The following is a 21948-nucleotide window of genomic DNA, read 5'->3' on the forward strand; positions in this document are numbered from 1 at the left end:
TTCAGGCATGGGCCCTGGACTCCTACTGGAGCCTTTAGCAATAAGGCAGGCAGCATTTCCAGCATGCAAAGTTTCAACATAAGCCTCCCGCCCTATATGACTCTTCGATCCTGATTTTACACCTGTAAAACAGCACACCAGCAACAAATTTCCAGGTCAATGATTTTATTTGAATTTATTAGTTTTTTCTCAACAATATGAATCTTGTCATCATTTTGTGTTGATACAAAATCATGTTGCATAGATATGAAAACAAAAGGGGCTTGTCCCTATCTGACTTCTGAATCCATTAAAGCCAACAGAGACCCTCCCCCATCACCCCAAGAGAAGCCACATCACACCATTCAGGCTTGGCACAGGGAAATCTTCAATCCAACGTAAAGCTAGGCTTTAAACATGCACGCAAGTCCTGTAGGGTCTTCTGGGCACATCACTCACCAAGCGGCGCCATTAAGCGGAAAGCTCTGTTCATGCGTATGCAAACATGCTGAGCTCTCCATGGTGGGTAGATTAAAAGTTGGAGGCTGCAAGTCTGTGGACTTGCCAACTGCTGTGCTATTCAAATATCAGTTTCAAAACAGTAGTTCAGTATAACTAAAACCACATTTGTTGTGCCTCATTAAGTTAATTAGCTATTGCAGCATCCTTGCCTAATATAAAGCCGCAAAATACTTTTCAGTTCTGCTAGCATCTGAAAAGATAAGTAACAGATAAAGTTTTCAAGAAGTAACATTTTTTCTTTTAATCTCTTCGGAAACCTCAATTTCCCAAATGAACCATGAAACGATCCAGTTGTTAAAACGTGTGTGTGTTTTAGAACCATCGGTGTAATTTACTCAATACAATTTGTGTTTACGTGCCCAACACTTAGAAGAAATAGGTGGACTGCTCATGATTTTTCATCCATTGAAACCAAACTAATGTCTTGTAGCATTAGGGAAGTTATTCATTTTTAAAAAAATACAAATATTTAACACAAAAAAACCTTTATGTGCTCAATACTTTTCTGCTTCGATGGAACAATTTTTTTTTGGAAAAAAATACTTCATTCATAAAATATCTGAATGAACATTACAAAACATTTCTAAATCACTATCACAAAAAGTGCAATCAGATTCAACTTTTACACATGGATCACAAGGTGCTTCAATACAACCAATGAATATTACAGTCATTTCAATGTGATCATTACAGGCAATCGGACAGTGCAATGGGGTTGGAGTTATCAACATCCATCATGTTGCACTCTGAGGTGCTTCAATACAATACATTTAGTATTCACTACATACATTTATTGTAAGCCGTACAGCCCATGGGGTCTATACAATTCCCAGCCCTTCTTAGACAGCGACCTTTCCCCATTGGGCCATTACGGCGGTTGCCCCAAGCTTTACTGCGTCCCACAGCACATAGTCCTGAACCATGGAATGTGTCAGTCTGCAACACTCGGTCGGGGATAACTCTTTGCACTGGAAGACCAACAAGTTTCGGACAGACCAAAGTGCGTCTTTCACCGAGTTGATGATCCTCCAGCTGCAGTTGATGTTTGTCTTGGTGTGTGTCCCTGGGAACAGTCCGTAGAGCACAGAGTCCGGTGTCACAGAACTGCTCGGGATGAACCTCGACAAAAACCACTGCATCTCTCTCCAGACCTTCTTTGTAAAGGCACATTCCACAAGGTGGTGAACAATGGTCTCTTCCCCACCACAGCCACCTCGAGGGCAACGTGAAGAGGGGGTGAGGCTCCTGGCGTGTAGGAAGGATCTGATGGGGAGGACCTTTCTCACCACCAGCCAAGCTACGTCTTGGTGCTTGTTGGAAAGTTCTGGCGATGAAGCATTCTGCCAAATGACTTTGACAGTCTGCTCTGGGAACCATCCGACAGGATCCACCATCTCCTTTTCCCGCAGGGCCTCTAAGACGTTACGAACCAACCACTGCCTGATGGACTTGTGGTCAAAGCTGTTTCTCTGCATAAATTTTTCCACGAGGGACAGGTGGTACGGCACGGTCCAACTACTTGGAGCGTTCCGCGGCAGCATGGCCAGACCCATCCTTCGCAACACCGGGGACAGGTAGAACCTCAGCACGTAGTGACACTTGGTGTTTGCGTACCGAGGATCTACGCACAGCTTGATGCAGCCGCACACAAAGGTGGCCATCAGTATGAGGGCGATGTTGGGCATGTTTTTTCCCCCTTTATCTAGAGGCTTGTACATTGCGTCCCTGCGGACAGGATCCATTTTCGACCTCCAGATAAGGCGAAAGATGGCTTGGGTGATCGCCATCACACAGGAGTGAGGAATGGTCCAGATTTGCACCACGTACAGCAACACCGAGAGTGCCTCACACCTGATGACCCGGTTCTTACCTGCAAAGGAGAGGGAGCGCCGCTCCCGCATGCCCAGTTTTCTTTCCACCATAGACACTCGCTGCTTCCAGTTTCTAACGCATGCCCCGCTCCCTCCGAACAATATCCCCTGCACCCTTAGGCCGTCTGACCTGCCGGTGAAGGGGACAAAGGATCGGTAGCCCAGTTCCCAAAGAACATGGCCTCGCTTTTGCCACGATTTACCTTGGCTCCTGAGGCTAGTTTGAACTGGTTGCAGATGTTGATCAGACAGCGGATCCGAGCAGAAGACGGCGACATTGTCCATGTACAGAGAGGCTTTGACCTGAGTGCCTCCACTGCCTGGGATCGTCACTCCTCTTATGCCCGGATTCTTTCTGATAGACTCAGTAAAAGGTTCTATGCAACACACAAACAGGACAGGGGAGAGAGGGTAGCCTTGCCTGACTCCAGATTTAATTGGAAAACTATCTGATTTCCCATCCATTGATTGAAACTACACTACTGATGTTAGTGTAGAGCAGTTGAATCCAGTTGCAGATTCCCTCCCCAAACCCCATTTTGGAGAGCACATCCACCATGTAGGTGTGCGATATTGTGTTAAAGGCCTTCTCCTGATCTCGTCTGAAGAGGCAGGTGTCCATACCCCTGTCCTGTACATAGGCAATCATATCCCTGAGTAGCGCAAGGCTGTCAGAGATCTTCCTGCTGGGCACAGCGCAGGTCTGGTCAGGGTGCATCACCAACTCCAGAGCAGGCTTGACCCGATTGGCGATGGCCTTGGACAGAATCTTATAGTACCATCCAATGCATTTTAACTTACTATATTTTACTTTAAAGCCAAACTTCAGTCCCAGTACTAACCCAAATTAATCTCTGCATATTCATACAAAGATGACGATTTCAATAGTGTTTTATATAGTTGAGTGCAAGTGTTAGGCAGTAATGGTATTTAGCGGAATCAGTAGGCTAAAGGTGTTGGCATTTACGAATAAACATTATTGCTTAGAATGAGTAGAGGCGTAAGAAAAAAAATGCTTATGTTTCTGCAAATGAGACTGGCTGCCGGTTTGTGCTTAGACACTTATCTTGATAATGATTGCAATGAAATTCAATAAAATTCAAAACACCATATAGAATTCTGATAATCTATGAACTCAGTCAACTTGGATTCTGCTTGAGTTATTATTAGACTGCAACACATATATATACATATATACATACATATATGTATTGCAGTCTAACAATAATTCAGTATCAAAACAGAAAATGCTGCAGGAGTACAATATGAACATGTTTCTTTTGCTCAACGGAGTTGAAATCTTTGTGTAAGTTAGTAGGCAGAGCCTGGCAGAGCCAAACAGAGCCTGGCAGAGCCAAAGAAGGCCTGGCAGAGCCAAACAGAGCCAAACAGAGCCTGGCAGAGCCAAACAGAGAAGCTCAACATTAACCATATCAAACATTCAGGGATTCCCTTGACTTTTACATTTAACTCTGACAACTCTCAAAACAAAATTTAAAATTAATGACCCGCTAGTAGAAACAAGACTTTCAGAGTGACACATGATGCATTTGTAAAACATGAAGGTTTTGAGTAGATTTATTACGAACTTGAAGCGTATGGCCATTACTTAATCTCTAACAGAGCCAAGGCACCTTTAGGGCTGGGAATTGTTTTATCTGCAAACTGGATTAATCCAGTCGTTACTACATAAATGTTTGTCAGGTTTTTTATGCAGCAGAATTTACTGTTCGACAAAAATAATCTTTAATGTTAAAATGACCAAAACATTATTTTATTAATGTAAAAAGATAGCATAAAAATGATTTCAGTAATAGAGATATAATTAAACCAGTTGGTTCAATATTACTTTAATGTAAAATGGTACGTGTTGCGTGCTTAAAAAAATGATTGCTGGTCATCCTTGAACTGTAAATGAAGGGAGCATAATGAAAATGTTGTGTGCACATTACTTAGCTTGAGAAGCCTACAGTAAATATGTTTGAGTTAATAATTCTTTTGGAGAAAGCTATTGATATAAAAGAAATACAGAAGTAGACATTTAAGGCTGAGGCAAATGTGCTATTGTCTGCACTGTGCTGCTACTGTATTTCATGAGGCAGGTGTCAGCTATTCTGAAGGTCAGGATTGGAATAGCCTCATCATTCATTGTTCAACAATAGTCTATAGCATGTATTACTGATTTGATTATTACATAATCTCTTTAAGACTTTTTCAGTGGAAATTATTTCTCAATAGAAGCAGATTACACATCAATATAACTTGCTTTAACATTTCTCTTCAACAATAGTACAATAATCACCAGTGTATAACTAATTTCTTAATATCTCTTTCATTACTTTTTATCAGTATGGTACGTTCCACAACACAAAACATGTAATAAAAACAAACCAAGGGATAACAGAGTTGGTTGTTTTAGAATTACAATTTCACTTTTGTGAATTAACAATTTGACATTGAACCTCTTCATCCAAAAACAAAAGCAACATTGTTTTCTGAAGTTTCCTTCATGCCAACAGAATGAATTGAGAACATCCTACAGGTAGTCCATGATTTTGTACCTTACTTTCTGAAGAATGTCTTTTTGGAACTGACCAATACAAAATGAACATATATATTTCTATCACCACGCACATTTAAGCTCTGACATAATAAGATGAAATGAACTGACCTTAGGTACCATAAATACAACAATAATGATAACAAAGTTCATGAGGTATGAGGTACTTCGTAAACATTTCTTCTATGCTTGTGCCAACTTTTAAATTTTAGTGAAATTTAAGTGCAAATTTCTAGACCGCTGGAACAGAGTTGCACCAAAGTGTTGAAAAATATTGTTTTGCTTAGATGCTTCCCTAAATATTATCAACTAGAAGTTGAATAGTTATATAAATATTTTGCTATTTGTTCTGTTTAGGTAACAATTATTAATAATTTTCTAAAGTCTAATTAAACCAGAGATTTTTTCACATACCTGTTGCAGTTATACTTTTAATAGCTTGATGTGATCATGCCAATTGTTCTGTTTTAAGCAAAAAAGAGTGGTTGTCAGCCACTGACTGCTTGCAAACTGTTTCCTGTAACTAAGTCAGTGTTTGAACAGCAAGTGAGGGAAGGAGAGCTGGCCTTTACAATTGGTCAGTCTTGCAGCAAACCTTTTGGAGGTGCGTAGTATATAGGCTTGCAAAAGAAAATTGCAAGCGACTTTGAACAGAACATCACACATTCTTCAAAAGCTGCTTGAATAAGATTACCCCATGCAAAACATTAGGACATATAAGCTACTGTTACTGTGCCTCTTATAATTTTAGGAAGTCACGTTGGCAAATAGCCTTGAGGTTTGTTTTAAAAACAAAAAGCTAAAAGCTACTGCGGATGCTGGAAATCCAAAACAAAAACTGAATTACCTGGAAAAACTCAGCAGGTCTGGCAGCATCGGTGGAGAAGAAATCAGTCAACGTTTCGAGTCTTCATGACCCTTCGGCAGAACTGAAGCATAGTTAGGAGAAAGATGAAATATAAGCTGGTTTAAGGTGGGGGGGCGGGGTGAGAGAGAGAAGTTGAGGGTGTGGTGATTGTGGAGATAAGCAAGCAGTGATAGGAGCAGATAATCAAAAGATGTTACAGACAAAAGGATCAAAGAGGTGTTGAAGGTGGTGATATTGTCTAAGAAAGGTGCTAATTAAGAATGGAAGACAGGACACTCAAGGTACAGCTCTAGTGGGGGTGGGGTGGAAAGACTGATAGGGCATTACAGGTATAGATTTAAAAATAATGGAAATAGGTGGGAAAAGAAAAATCTATATAAATTATTGGAAAAAACAAAAGGGAGGGGGAAGAAACGGAAAGGGGGTGGGGATGGGGGAGGGAGTTTAAGATCTAAAGTTGTTGAATTCAATATTCAGCCCGGAAGGCTGTAAAGTGCCTAGTCGGAAGATGAGGTGCTGTTCCTCCAGTTTGCGTTGGTCTTCACTGGAACAATGCAGCAAGCCAAGGACAGACATGTGGGCAAGAGAACAGGGTGGAGTGTTAAAATGGCAAGCGACAGGGAGGTTTGGGTCATTCTTGCGGACAGACCGCAGGTGTTCTGCAAAGCGGTCGCCCAGTTTGCGTTTGGTCTCTCCAATGTAGAAGAGATCGCATCATTGCTCCCAAGGTACACTAGAGCTGTACCTTGAGTGTCCTGTCTTCCATTCTTAATTAGCACCTTTCTTAGACAATATCACCACCTTCAACACCTCTTTGATCCTTTTGTCTGTAACATCTTTTGATTATCTGCTCCTATCACTGCTTGCTTATCTCTACAATCACCACACCCTCAACTTCTCTCTCTCACCCCGCCCCCCCACCTTAAACCAGCTTATATTTCATCTTTCTCCTAACTATGCTTCAGTTCTGCCGAAGGGTCATGAAGACTCGAAACGTTGACTGATTTCTTCTCCACCGATGCTGCCAGACCTGCTGAGTTTTTCCAGGTAATTCTGTTTTTGTTGAGGTTTGTTTTATTCACTGCTCACTTGCAGAGATAATAATATGCATGTTGCTATATGGTCTAACTGAACTCTTTTGTTTGGTTAGATTTGATCTCAATCTAAGCCCAAAAGACACAAACCTAGTTTGACAGAATAGAAGTGTTATGTTTTTCTCCTGCAGTGCAAATGCAATTTAGCATTTTAGTTTGGAGCAAACTTTAGTTTTGTGTCATTACTTTTTTAGCGAACATTTCCAACAATCAAAATTTTTCACAACCTAAAACAACAAAATATATGTGTTGTTTCTTGATCAATGTGCAAGAGATACAAGGTGGGGTAGTAAAAGAAAAAGAGGTTAATTAGAATGGCATCCTTGATATTGAGGTGGAAATATACTGTGGGGGTGATAGTAAACAGGTGTCCAGATTTTCACTCCCGGGTCAGGTGCGCAGAGATGGAGAATTCCCGGCTTTGTGAGCCTCACCTCTAAAAATGTCTGCCTGAAGATCCCATTTTTGGCCAGAAGGGTAGGGGTGGGAGTGGGGTCAGCTAGAATAGGAGTCAGGGCGGGCGAACCCTGAAGTAGCAAGTGGTCAGAAGCGGGCCTGGTGCAGGTCAGATGACTCAGGGACAGGTAAAAAGCAGACCTTCTGAAAGGCGCATTTGAGAGGTGGGTCATTAAGGGTAAAGAGTCTATGCCTCGAAGGAGACATCATTGCCTATCAGGTGAGTGTCCAAGCTGTAAATTGTCCAATTGTTAGCTGGCCCTGGAATGGATGGCCCATCATGGGCTAGCCATATGGGAGAATTATCTTTGTTGCTACCTATTCAAAATATACTCGACTGAACCATTGAAAGCATGGAGCGGATTCTCAAGACAAAGCCACGGAGAGAGCATTGTCTTGCATCACTACCTAATACAGATATTATGTAGTTATGTAGTTAGCTGCCAAGACTCAGTGGGTGGATGAATGATGAACAGTGGTGGGCTCATTAACCCATCCACTTGCCCTCTTGCCGCCCATCTATCAGCATGCACCCATACTGGTGACCCTTGACCAGGTCCCTCAGGTCTGCACACACAGTCACAACATAACAGTGTGACTAAGAAGGAGAGAACTAGTTGGGTTGTCAGTGGTCGCGGAGCACAGCATGCTACATTTGAATCATCGCCGCAACATACATGGCACCAAGCGTTTGCACATTTTCTCCAACAAACGTTACCAGTAATAATTTATGATGTGATGAAAATGGTTGGTGCATGTAAGCACTCAAAAATGAATGAGAGCATTGTAATCCGAATGGCTCACGACCCTTTTCACCTTACATCTTTACTCATAGGGGAGAATTTTCCCCATGTGGGGCGGGCCGGTCGGGAGCGGGCGCGGGCAGATGCGTACCCAATCGCTGCTCACAATGGATGGGCGAAGGGCTCTGCAGAGGGGCAATGTTGGTGATGCACGTCCGGAGGGTAGGCCAGGGGGGCAGGCCAGGTTGGAGTGTAGACCATCAGGACAGGCCAGGCTGGAGGGTAGGCCAGGAGGGTAGCGTGCCCCTTGTTTTTCAGACGAGTGCCTAGCTGTCCTTTTGGAGGAGGTGGAAGCGCTGCAGGAGACCCTTCTTCCCAGCGATGGGAGGCGGAGGCCCCCACCTGACCGAATGTGGGTGGGAGGAGGTGGCCAAGAGTGTTAGCTCCCATGATGTGGTGCGGCGTACATGGCTCCAGTGCCACAAAAGGTTTAATGATCTCCTGTGCTCGGGAAGGGTGAGTACCATGTTGCCTCAGGTCACTTAATGCAGCCGTCACCCTTTCCCCCCAAACCCACACCGCCCACCCAACACCCCCACCAACTCAGTACAATAACGGCATTGAATCCCTCACGGAATGGATCTCTCACTGGGTGTGGCAGCAGAGATTGCCCATGTCCAGTTCACCCTGAGAGGGTTGAGCTAGGATGTGTTCTGCATCCACAGCATGTGTGACACTGACACCCAGAGTATGGGGCTGAAAGTCAAGTTTCTGCACCTTAGCAGAGTGTTGGAACTGGGAAGCATGTCAAAGTCAGGGTGCTAACATGCTGGGAGAGGAGCTTCTAGTTGGCAGGGCACCAATCCATCTGCTGGTGTTTGTGCTCCGCGTGCTTGTGCCTCCTTGCTTAGCAAAGTGGCACCTTGTGGTGCCACATGTGAAGGAGGCAGCATTTGGGCAATGGGGGGTGGTGGGGGTCAGCCCAGGCTTGTTTGTGTGAGTGTGCGGCAGCTGCAGGGTGATGAAGAACTGGAGTCCTACAATGCCCCACTCTGGCTGGGGTGTGATGGGAATTCAGGTACAGGCTGGACTAATCAATGCTCCTTTCTCCTTTTCAGGAGAAGACTGCGCACAACGCCTCTGAACGAATGCGGAATGGCAGAGGGCAGGCCCAGGTAGCCATTCTTACGCCTTTTGAGCAGTAGGCCATGGACCTTGAGAGGCACCATTGTCCCAGGTCCACTGGTGGCGGTGAGGCTGGGGTGCCATGGGGAGGTATGTTTGGTGAGCACTGAGGTCACCATGTGTGTCCCAACAGGCATGGCACTGCTGAATGCTCAGTGATTGAAGTTTGCAACATGGGTTGACCATTGATTATGGAAGGATGAGCGCATAATGATCCGGGGGAGCGGCATGCACATTGACATTGTCTGCACTGTTACTAATCAAATGTCCTTGTTCTTCCTTTCAGCATCACCGGAGCAGGGCCGGGAGGAGGAGGCAGAGGGGCCACCTCTCACCCGTGAAGCCCTTGGGCAAATGCACTCACCAGCCTTACACCATCTCTACCAGGCAGGCACCAGCGCAGATACCAGCACCTGGGTGGGAATTAGATCTTCAGCTAATGTCCCCGGGCGCGGTGGTGAAGGCACTTCACACTCGCTTGAGGTGCGGGCAGAGACAGAGAGTGCCAAGGGCGCCAGCTATCGGAGCACTACTGGGGACCAGGTACTTGCTCGGTCGGTGGCTGATGATGTGCCTCTGGAGTCATCCATGAGGCAACAGATGCTGGAATTGCAGCAGGGTATGCAGGTCAATCTGGTGGAGATACATGAGGATATGCGTGGCATGGTGCCCGTGCTGGAGGAATCCACGCGGAGCATCACCGATGCAATGAGCCCCATGTCATGCTTTCTCCTTGGAGAGAGTGGTGATTCTCATGGAGAGGCACCTCCAGAAGAACAATCAGGGCCTCCTGGGGTTGCGCTCGGACCAGCAAGCCCTCACAGCGGTATTGGCCTCAGCTGGTCAGTGCCAGTGTGGGAGATGGTTTGGGCACCAAGTGTCCCAACTTGGTGCCGATCCATTTACGATGAGCAGGGAGGTCTGAAGCGACCTCACATTGGCGCAGCAGCTGCCTGTTGTCTCTGTGGGCTCCTCTCAGGGTGCTCCAGATGAGGGCAGCAGCTCCTCCGCCCCTCTGCCAGTGACCTTAACATCCGATGAGGCTGTGGCGACTGAGGAGATGCCAGCTGTGGAACTGGCCACTCCCTCCCAGGCGGGGCCATCAAAGGGTCCACCGACAGACGACGCCCGTCAAGGTAATCTAGGTCAAGAGGACAGCACAGTGAGCAGGCTGTCTCAGATGCTACTCCCAGCGAGCGGGGAGCACCTAGACATAGCACCCGTAAGTGTAAATTTAAGGTACCTTAGGCACACCACGGGTTTCTCACTGATGCTTTTATGTTGGCCCATAGTACTTCATCAAAGACTCGGTGTGATGTCCAACACCACTTTTGTTTTGCTTTATGAAGTTACTTTTGCTTCCTGAATAAATTTTGAAATGTTGCCATGCCTCAGGGTGATTCCTTACTTCTGCATGTGTAGGGGAAGCCATGATGTTATGAGTGAGTTGTTTGACATTGAGCTTTATTGACAAGGGCCTTAGTTAATGTTATTATCAAGGCTGATTTAGCACTCAGGTGTCGAGTGTGGAGCCTGCAGCCCTGGCATGTGTTGGAGGTCCATCTGTGATGGGCTAGCTGAAGGTTCATTGGATTGAAGCCTCCCAGGTATCCCTGCCTCCCTGGAGTATGCCCGGGTCAGCATCTACCCCCTCAGCATTTCCCTGTGTGTGCTCACCCTCGGACACACTGCTGGACTCATCGTGTGCAGCCAGAGCAACAGAGTCCACGTCTTCTCGCCCACTGCATCTCCCCTTTCCAGCGCAAGATAATGTAGAGTGCAGCATGCAACCACTATCAGCGACACACGATCTGGGGGGTATTGGAGTGCACCCCCTGAGCGGCACAGGCATCAGAAGTGCATCTGGAGAAGGCCGATGGCTCTCTCCACCACATCCTTTGTGGAGGTGTGGCTCCTATTGTACCGCTGCTCAGCTTCTGTTCTTGGATGGCGGAGAGGCGTCATGAGCCACCTTCTGAGGGGATAGCCCTTGTCACCCAGCAGCCATCCATCCAGCCGGGCTGGAGCACTGAAGAGCCTTGGCACCTGGGAGTGTCTGAGGATGTAGGCATGATGGGAGCTGCCTGGGTACCTTGCACAGACTTGTAGAATCAGCATCCTGTGATCACACACTATCTGCACGTTCATGGAGTGGAAGACCTTCCTGTTGACGAAGACATCGGGCTCACCTGCAGGCGCCTTGATGGCCACACGTGTACAGTCTATAGCACCCTGGACGTGGGGGAAGCCAGCAATGGCCATAAAGCCTCTGGCTTGCTCTGTCTGACTGGCCTCATCCTAGCGGTAGTGGATGAAAGTCAATGCACGGCTGAATAGTGTGTCTGTCACCTGCTTGACATAAGTGTGGAGAGCTGATTGGGAGACACTGCAAAGATCACCCACTGAGCCCTGGAAGGAGCCAGAGGCATAGAAGTTGAGGACAGCTGTGACCTTTAGAGCCACTGGCATGCGGTGTCCACCCACACAGTTTGCAGAGGTCTCAGGCCCAATCATCTGACAGATATAATTGACTGCCTCCCTTGAGAGATGGAGCCTCCTTCGGCACTGCACCTCGGACATATTGAGGTTGCTACTTCACCGCCTGTATACCCTGGCAGCAGGGTAGTGGTGACTTCTGCGGCCCCTTCCACCTTGGACTACCTCTTGGCCCTGTGCCCCTTTGCCCCTTGTGCCTGCACCTGTCCTCCAAAAGGTGGCTCCCCTGGAGGCTGAATGTGGATTCCTGGCCTCCTCCCCCTTCTGGCCCTCTCTTCCTCCTCAGAGGAAGTGCCTCCATTGGAGAGCACAACTCCCATTCTCAGGCTAAGGGAAGGCTTCCTGAAAGCTGCAGGCTCCTAAAATGATCTTTACTGTAGAGTCCTGACCAAGGCTTTTACTCCTGTCCTAGCAGCTGGTATGAGTTTTGAAGTATTCCTGCTCACACAGGCAAGTAAAAGTTACCTTCACATTTAAATCCCTCAAACACCAAATTCGTGACTCCATTCACCCCTCATATCTCGCCCACGGATAGGGTTTATACAAATGTCTCCTACCTGCCTGCCCGTTGCGCCAGTGCGACGTGCTGAAGATCACACGGGCTGCGAAAAATCGAGATCAATTGCTGCCTCAAGGGCCTTAACTGGCCCGTTAATTGATGGCGGGCGCACATCCGAACATATAGCGCGCCTGCCTTCCCAAACATCGCGATGGTGCGCGGTGACGTCGGGCCAGCATCCCGATGTCACTGCGCGCCATCTTACGCGCGGTCGTGCAGGGGCCACTCCTGCACACCAACGGGAAAGTTTTGGCCATAGAATATCACACGGAGGAGACACAGGGGAAGGGATGGGTCCAGCTGTCCAACACTTTTCTAATCAGGACCTTCATGTTTTAGTAGAAGAGGTCCACAAGAAGAGACCAGTCCTCTACCCAGCTGGCCAGCATACCAGCTGCAACAACCTAGAAGGCCTGGATTCAAATTGCAGCTGTGGTGAGTGCAGCTGGAGACCATCAGCGCTCATGGATTCAGTGCAGGAAAATGTTCAATGACTTGCTGCGTTCTGGCAAGGTGAGTAACTTGGCTCACCTACACAGAGCTCCAAGGGAAGGGTCATAACGCCATGCTGCAGCTAAGGTGTGAGACCTGGCACATACCCTGCCTCAGCATTGAGGCTTCGATGTGTAAGCGGATCACATGCACAGAATGCATGTGACTGAGCACTGTGATGCACGGGCACAGTGAAGAACAATATCCCTCCATGCACTATATATCAGGCTAACATAAATTCATGTCGTTGTTGCAATTGAAAAGGACAAAGAACGCCACGGAGATGGCCCAGACTGGCGGTGGGTCAGCCTGGCTGAGATACATCTGTCCCATGGAGCCGATGGCCATGGAGATCGCCAGGATGTCTGAGCAGCTGTCTGTTGGTGATGCTGAATCGCCATTAGCAGCTGATAAAGGTGGTGTTGAAATCACCTTGGCACATGGCGGTAATGCTGGAGGTCATGCTGTCACTTCACTGAGCACAAGGGGATGTTGGCATGAGAGGGAGTATGAGGGTGGGGTTGTGTTATAAGGGCAGTGCAAGCACGGTTAAGGCAATGGCGTGTATTGGAGCATCCTTTCACTACGAGAAGGGCTATACCTAAATAACTCTTTTTGTTTCTCACACAGATCCCAGCTCTGCTCCCTCATCTCCCCTGGGCCAGATCATCCCTCGGGCATCAAGAGGAAGAAGAGATGTCCAGGGACACAGCGTCACATCCAACTAGCCCACACTCTGCCAACTCAGATACCAGCACATCAGGGGGATGTTGCATGAGTGTAACCAGTGACACAGGGTAAATGTCACTGCACCAGAGTGCAGGAGGAGGTGTCTGAGTCAGAGATATCTGTGCACAGTCCCCCTTGGATGAGGAAGGAAAGTCACAATGATGCTCCAATGGGCAGGAATGTGGAGTTTCAGGGTCACCTTTCAGGGCAGTATTTAGATAATCAGCAGCAGATGTATGGACATCTGGCAGAGTTCCCTGAAGCAATGAAAGCTCTTGGACTGTGAATGGGGGAGTCAGTCACCATCATGAGCTCCACATTGCCCCATGGCTCAGCCACATGAGCGCTGACCATGAGAGATTGGCCAATCTCATGGAGAGATACACATAACAACACTCAGAATGGATGCAAGAGCAGGGTCTCGGCCAGGAAAGGAGCAAACTGCCCTAAGTATGCTGGATATGTTTGCTCAGATATGAACACTGATATCCATGGGACACATGAGGAGCTTAACTGGACGGTCACACTGTTGGCCTAACCGTTGCTGGAATGGACAACTGCTGTGCACCAGCAGCCAGTCCCATCAACCTCACCTGAAGGGCAACTCAGGGCTGTGCAGGTCACTGAGGAGGGTGAAGGTACCAAGAGCTCGTTAGCACCTTCATCTTCTTCCACCTCCCCAGCCGCTCCACTAGACACTTGGTCTGCTGCACGCGTGCCAGTGACCACGCCTGCCCATACAGAGATGCAGAGGCCGCAGTCTGAAGGAGGTCCCCAGTGGTACCTGTAAAACAAGTCAGGCCACCGCACTCCGCCTTGTAATTTAGACAGAGAAGTGAGCAGCCTGCGTTCGCCTCCTCCGAGGCAACATGAGGGGCACTTTGTTGGAGTCTGCAAAAGCAGAGTGCCATCTTGCCTAGAGCACTAAGGGGTTCACTGTGGTTACACTTCTCACATTGTTGAGCCCACAAGAGACTCCTTGTGAAGATGCGACCCTGGCACTTACCCTGGCGGATCAGAGTGGGCCGTTCACCCATTTTCTGCACTGCAGCCAGTTGCTCACCTCCTCTGCCAGCTCTGTCCAGGCTGCCTTGGTCAGGTGGGAGGGTCTTCCGATGCCATCTGGGGAAAAGGACCTTTCCCTAGTGGCTTGGAGGGGAACCTTCAGACAGGCATGACTGGACCATGCAGCTGGTCTCAGTCTAGGCTCAGACATTTCCATGGTACAGTTAAAGAGGCTTGGACGTGATGGGGGTGTGTCCCTGGAAAAGAAGAAAATAGTAAGGAGGGAAAGATGGGGGAGAAGTTTGAGGTGGGGGGATGGGGGTGTTGAACGGTTGTAACAAGAAATGGAACAAAGTATTGATAAAATGAAGGTGGACAGGAAAGTTGTGGCTGTGATGCAGAGGCCTCCCTGTTCGTCCAGGGGGATCTTTGATAACCCACCTATACCTGCTGCATTATCAGCTGATAGTGAGATTCACCAATGTAAATCTTCCCCTGCCACAGAATCTCAAGGGCAATTAGGGATGGGCAATAAGTGCTGGCCTAACCAGCGACGCCCACATCCCATGAATGAATAAGAAAAGAATCACACGTGTCTCTCGTGCACACCCATACCACTTATATTTAATTAGAATTGTGTGGTAACTGGCAAAAAGCAAGAGAGTGGAAGTGGTACCCACTTCCGGTACCAGCTTTGGGAATGGTGTGCCACGGTTAAAACTCTACCCACTGTATGGCCGCAAAATTTGGCTCCACAGCATCCAAAGCTTTAGTGCTACTGGTGCCATTTTTGGCTCTAAAATGGCAGTCATGCTGCATGTGTACACTTCCCTTGCAGCCAGCATCAGTTGCTATTTTGGGGAGGTAGATAGTGTGGAAGTGTGCAAAGTGCAGCTTGGGCAGATTGCAACAGTCAGTCAGTTAGTGTGCACACTGCTTTGACACTAGGGCTGCTATTTTCCACCTTAACACCCGAGCTAACACCCTCCCTTAATCATGCACAGCTGAACATGCATTCAGCAGCAGGAAGGAGCCCCCACCAATGCTATTTAATGGGATAAGAACATCAGAAATAGGAGTAGGCCATTTGATCTCTTGAAACTACTCTGCCAATTAATAAGACCATGACTGACCTAATTGTGGCTTTAACTCCACTTTCATGCTTGATCCCCATAACCCTTGACTCCTTTGTCAATCAAAAATCTGTCTAACTTAGCCTTGAATATATTCAATGGCCCAACCTCCACTGCTCATGGGTGGAGAGAATTCCAAACACTAACAAACTCTGAGAGAAGAAATTCCTCTTCATCTCCATCTTAAATGGGGGACCCCTTATTTTGAAATTTGCCCCCTAGTTCTAGATTCCCCGACAAGGGGAAACATCCTCTCCGCAACTATCCTGTCAAGCTCCCTCAGAATCACATATGTTTCAATAAGATCAGCTTTCATTCTTCTAAACCCCAATGAGTATAGGCCCAACCTGCTCAACCTTTCCTCATAAGATAAGCCCTTCATCCCAGGAATCAGCCTAGGAATCTTCTCTGAACTGCCTCCAGTGCAGGTATATCCCTACTTAAGGAGACCAAAACTGTATACAGTACCCTAAGTGTTATCTCACCCTGTACAGTTGTAGCAAGAATTCCCTAATTTTATGCTACATCCTCCTTGTAATAAAGGCCAACATTCCATCTGCCTTCCTAATTACTTGCTGCACTTCACATTAACTTTTTAGGATTCATGTCCAAGGACACCCAGATCCCTCTGTACTGCAGCATTCTGCAGTTTCTTTCCATTTAAATAATATTCTGCTTTTCTATTCATCCTGCCAAAGTGGACAACCTCACATTTTCCCAGATAAAACCCAATCTGCCAAAGTTTTGCCCATTCATTTAACCTTATATCTCTTTGCCAACTCTTTGTATCCTCCTCATAACTTGCTTTTCTACTTATCATTGTATTGTCAGCAAATTTGGCTACGATACATTAGGTTCCTTCATCCAAGTCATTAATGTAGATCATAAATAGTTGAGGCCCCAGGACTGATCCCTGTGGCACTCCACTAGTTACAGTTTGCCAACCTGAAAATGGCCGATTTATCCTGACTCTCTGTTTTCTGTTAGTTAGCCTGTCTTGTATCCATGCTAATATATCAGCCCCATACCATTTGTTGTTACCTTGTGTAGATCATCAACTATTCTCAGGTAACTGCTGATTAATGACTAGTGGCTCTGTTTGGGTTGTAGAAGCGCTTGGCAGTTTCCAGAGAAGTTTAAAGTTGGTGAAGTTGACAGACACTGGTGTTGCATGGAGAGAAGGTTCTGTTAACTTCAAGGGTTCTGGTCAGACCGCTTGCTCTCACTCATGGGTGCTGGAGTTATCATCTCCCCTTGCTCTGCAGCATGACATGGAAAATGAGCAGAGGAAACACAGAAGTGGCCAAGCTGTTCACAGAGGGGAATGAGGAGGGGAGATGTAGGAAGGCTTTGCCGGGGGATAGTGGACATCCTCATGGTGCAGGTTCACAATGACGGCACACTATGGCTTCGCAGGTGCAACATCTAAATGCTGTGATTTACCTCAACCATAAAGATTCCATTGCCCGATTGTACAGTTGGTGCGTGACCATGCTCAGCACATCATGCTGGTGAATGCCCATTATCCCGGCAGCAGTTGTGATGCTGTTCTTCTGTGTCAATCTGCTGTTGCCTTGGTGTTTGAACTACAACATTAAACCAGAGAGTGGCTTCTGGGCAATAAGGGCTATCTGCTTAACACCCGGCTCATGACTCCAGTGTGCAAACTAGCCACACGTGATCAGCATGCATAGAATGAGAGTCAAACTGCCACACAAAACACCCTAGAGCAGAGCATTGGAGTACTCAAACAATGTTTCTGTTGCCTGGACAGCTCTGAAGGAGTCCTGCAGTACTCAATGGAGCATGTGTCCTTACTCATTGTGATAGACTGATGTATCCTGCATGGCCTCACCAGTGGTGAGGGCACAGCCCTTGCCACCAGGGATGTGGTGAACAGCCCAGGAGGAGAAGGAGAAGGATGAGCAGAGGAGGAGGAGGGAACAAACATTTCACTTCTCCAGCTTGGCTGCCTGTTATTACCTTATCTAATTATGGTTCCAGTGAACTCAACCCCAAATCCTCATCAACATTGTCCCATGCCTTGGCCGGGATTTTCCAGCCCCGCCCACTCCTGGGATCTTCTGGTCTCACCAAAAGTCAATGGGCTTTTTGGCGGGTCCCACCATGGTGGGGCTGGAAAATCTTGGCCCTTCCCTCTGTCACTGACCATCACAGTGTTCTCTTGATCACAATGCTGAAATAAAGGCCACCACAAAACAACCATTACAAACCAACTTTACGGCCAGAATTTTTACCTTGTTGGGTGGGCACGTGCCTGACCCGAACGAGCATAAAATGACGTGCGATGACGTTGGGCAAGCACTCGTCCGATATTTCGGTCGGCGGGCGCGCATGGGAGTTGGTAGCACGCCCACTGATAATTAAAAGGCCTTTCAAAGCCATTAAGTTACAATTGGATTAAATTTTTTGCTGCCTGTCCAACCTTATGGTTGGCGGGCAGGCGAAAAGGCCAAGTGGCCTTTGCATTTTTTAGGAAACCTCATCTGCGAGCAGGATAAGGTTTCCAACAGCAAATAAAAATAAAATAAAAATTTTAACATTTCATTAATAACATGTCCCTGCACATGTGACAGAGTCACAAGAGGGGACACGTTTTATAACATTTCAAAAACCTTTATTTTTAATTTTTTGTATTTTCATCTCCCTGAGGCAGCTCTGTGCTTCAGGGAGCTTTCCCAGCGTGCGCATGCGCGAACTTGCGCTCTCGCTCTCTTCCCCGCCCGCACACAAGCAGCGCTGAGCGCTGAAGCACGCATTCATGTGGGGCGGGCCTTAATTGGCCAAGCCAGCGTGAAATTGCGGTCCAGCCCTGATCGCGGGCGGTGGTCATCTTCCCAACAAGGGCCGAGCCCGTCTGACGAGGGCAAAATTCTGCCCTATCAAACCAACCACTCTATACAAAAGTAAACTAATAACTCTTGCATATTCCCTTAGTTCCTGTCTTGCAGGAGCTTTTGCCTGGTCAGGTGTTTCTACACAGTTCTACCCCAGTGTCTGCATTATAACTGGTGGAAGGCTGCTGACTTTCAAAGAAGGAGGCTATGGAAGGCCTTGCAGGATGCCCTCGAGCAGTTCTAGGCCTAGAAGGCATTGCTTCAGTCTGCACCATCTCGGCAAGGGCAGCCGCAGTTTTTGCTGGCTGACTGACAGGCAACAGCAAGGGTACTGGTTGAGTGACAGTGGTAGGAGGATGGATGCTGTTATCCTGAGAGAGGACAGCAGGCCTGTGCTCCATGGAGCCACCGTGACTCCTCCAAGGTGTTATATTAGTAATCTGCTGGAGGATGGATTTCTGCACTGCTTTTAAGCCTTGCAGGTACCTTTGAGCACTGCAGCTGCAGCCATGATGGCAGCAGTCCAAGCTTGCTTAACACCAAGTTGGGCTTGCATGGCAACAAGATGAGATATCATGACCTCATCCCAAGCTTTCACTGCAGCACAGAGGCATTGGATGGCTTCTGCTTGCATTGCAATGGCAGCTGAGATATCAACCCTCAGATGCTGCATCATGGTTGGACCTGCAGGTGTTCACATGGAGTTGGTCACCATTTGCATGCTGGAAAGGATGGTCCCTAAGTCCTCCACAAATTAGTGTCAAATTAGTGCCAGACTTCTCCATGATGCTTAACAGTGACAGCAATGTTTCTGGCAGACCTCCAAGCATTACACTGTGCAAGTCCGTTAGCCTCTTTCTGAACAACATCCCTTTAAAGTCCTCATCTGAGTCCTTTGCAGCAGAACTTGAGTCACCTTTCCCTCCAGGGAATTGGCACATTCTCTATCTTTTCTCTATGCCCTGGATGCAGGCGTCTCATGCCAGATGACTCCTAATGTCCAGGTCCCATCTCTATGCTATCCTTTAAAGTACACACAGTGACAATATCTGAGCCAGTGGTTTTGTGTGTGTGATTGAGTGTCAGTGTTTCTTCATCATTAGTGTGCTCCTTCTCTTGCATTTCACCCTCTCACACCGCAGCTTGACCAGGTGGCAATTCTGGGGTGTTTAAGAGGAAAAAGACAGAAGAGTGGTGCTATGGTGAGAGAAAGTGGGGTAAAGCAAGAGGTGCATGCTTACACCATCTTTAACTTGTATATCGGAAGCCATTGGGGAATGAAGGGGGAAGCGGGATGTGAGAAGGTGGGTTAGGTAGGAGCATTTGCCTGCCACTGGACACCTAGCTGCTCCAGTGATGGAGCACATCATCTCCTCCGTTAGAGTAAGGTTAACTGTAGCTGCCTGAGGCTGTATGCCACCTTCGCCTGCATGAGAGAGGGAATTGTGACAAGTGTATTTGATGCAATATGCTGGATGGTGCACCTGTCATTATTGAATGGCTGGTGGTGTGTGCAAGTTGTGAGATGTGGACATCAGGCTTGCAGCACTGCAAAATGTATAATGGTGAGGTGCGGCTATGAATGCTGGGTATGAGTTGCATTTGATAGGGATATTTGTAGGTGAGCAAAGTGAGGTGGGGGGTGGGGCACTTAGTGTATGAGGCCAATAGTTCAGCTCTAAAGAGATGACATTTTAAGATGTATTCGCTTACATTGACCACTCATGTGAGATCATTAAACTTTTTCCTTTGTTGCATCCAGGTCCTCAGGACTAGACTGCTAACATTGACAGCAATGGCTGGCTGCACCCACTACCTTCTCAGTGTCTGTCTGGAGGGCCTCCTGGCCCTCTGTTCCATCCATCTCCTGCAGCAAGGCTTTCAGTGCTGTGTCAGACAACTGTGTTCTGCCCTGTTGTGACATTTTCAATCTTTTTCCTCTTTCCCAGTCATTTGCTGCACCTTCTACAACCAGCATGTATCTCTACTTTAAGAGATGCAGGCTGCCTTTAAGCAGTGCAGACTAGTTTTATCTGGTGTTTGCCTCACTCGAACTTGGGGCCCTGCTGAGGCATGCAGCATTCAGCAGCTTCTTTGGTGCTAGGTTGCACATGACTATCATTTAAATCAGTTGGCAGCATAATATTTGTGTGCTGCCAGCGTTTCAATGAATGAGTGTGGCTTAATTGCGCATCGCGATCCCTGCACTGGTTTTCAGGCTTTATCCAATATATCCCCTATATCTCTTCTTTCCCACAGCACTGCATGTCGATAACTGATCTCAGCCTGGACAGCAATAGGGTCTCTATAATTGAACTCAGCATCCCTAGGTTAGCCACCTCTATCCAGTGGTTGAGTGGGCTCTAATGTAGGTGTCTTGCAATAAAGGAGCCGATTAACTTCCACTGTGACGTCTCTTGTGGTCAAAGTCTTGCCGGAATTCATTGTTGAGCTTAATGGTCACTTAGGTGTGATACTGGAGGGCACTCAATGCCTTTAGAACCTTATCTGGACCCTGTCTTTCCTCCTCCAAGCCATTCCTTAAAACCTACCTCTTGATCACCTGTCTTAATGTCTCCTTCCTTGGCTGACTGCCAACTTTGTTTTATTTGCTTTCATGCCTGGGAAGCACTGTGGGACATTTTGCAATGTTAAAGGTGCTATATAAATGCAAATTGAGGAGAGGGAAATTGGTGAGAGAAAAAAATCTTGCCTGCCTGATTTTATCATTCAACAGATTTGTTCAACTTCATGGCCAGAATTTTCCCATTGGTGTGTGCGGGCGGGCCCCACGCCGACGCATAAAATAACGCGCGGTGATGTCGGACACTTGCCCGATGTCATCGCGCGCCATTGCGATAGTTAGGTGGGCGGGTGCGCTATGTTCTTGGATGCTTACCCACCATTAATTAATCAGCTACTTAAGGCCCTTGAGGCGGCAATTGTCTGCAATTTGTTGGGACTCATGCAATCTTCAGGACATATTGTATAACCCTCATCCACGGGTGGGATCAGAGGGGTGAGTGGGGTCACAAGTGGTACGTGATAGATATTTAATTGTGAAAGTAACTGGCACTTGCCTGTGTGAGCAGGGATACTTCAAAATTCACACCTGCTGCTTGGACAGGAGCAACAGCCTTCAGGTCAGGACTCTACATAAAAGATCATTTTTGGGGCCTGCAGGTTTCAGGAAGCCTTCCCGTAGCCTGAGAATGGGAGCTGAACTCTCCACTGGAGGCACCTGCTCTGAGGAGGAAGGGAGGACCAGAAGGGGGAGGAGGACAGGAGTCTACATTCAGCTTCGAGGAGAGTCACCTTAGGGAGGAGAGACACAGGCACAAGACCTGCTGGGCCAACGGGAAGTGTAAGGCGGGAGGGGCTACAGAAGACTCCACTAT

This window comes from Cetorhinus maximus, chromosome 1 (genome assembly GCF_964194155.1).
Source record: "Cetorhinus maximus chromosome 1, sCetMax3.hap1.1, whole genome shotgun sequence".
Classification (NCBI taxonomy): Eukaryota; Metazoa; Chordata; class Chondrichthyes; order Lamniformes; family Cetorhinidae; genus Cetorhinus; species Cetorhinus maximus.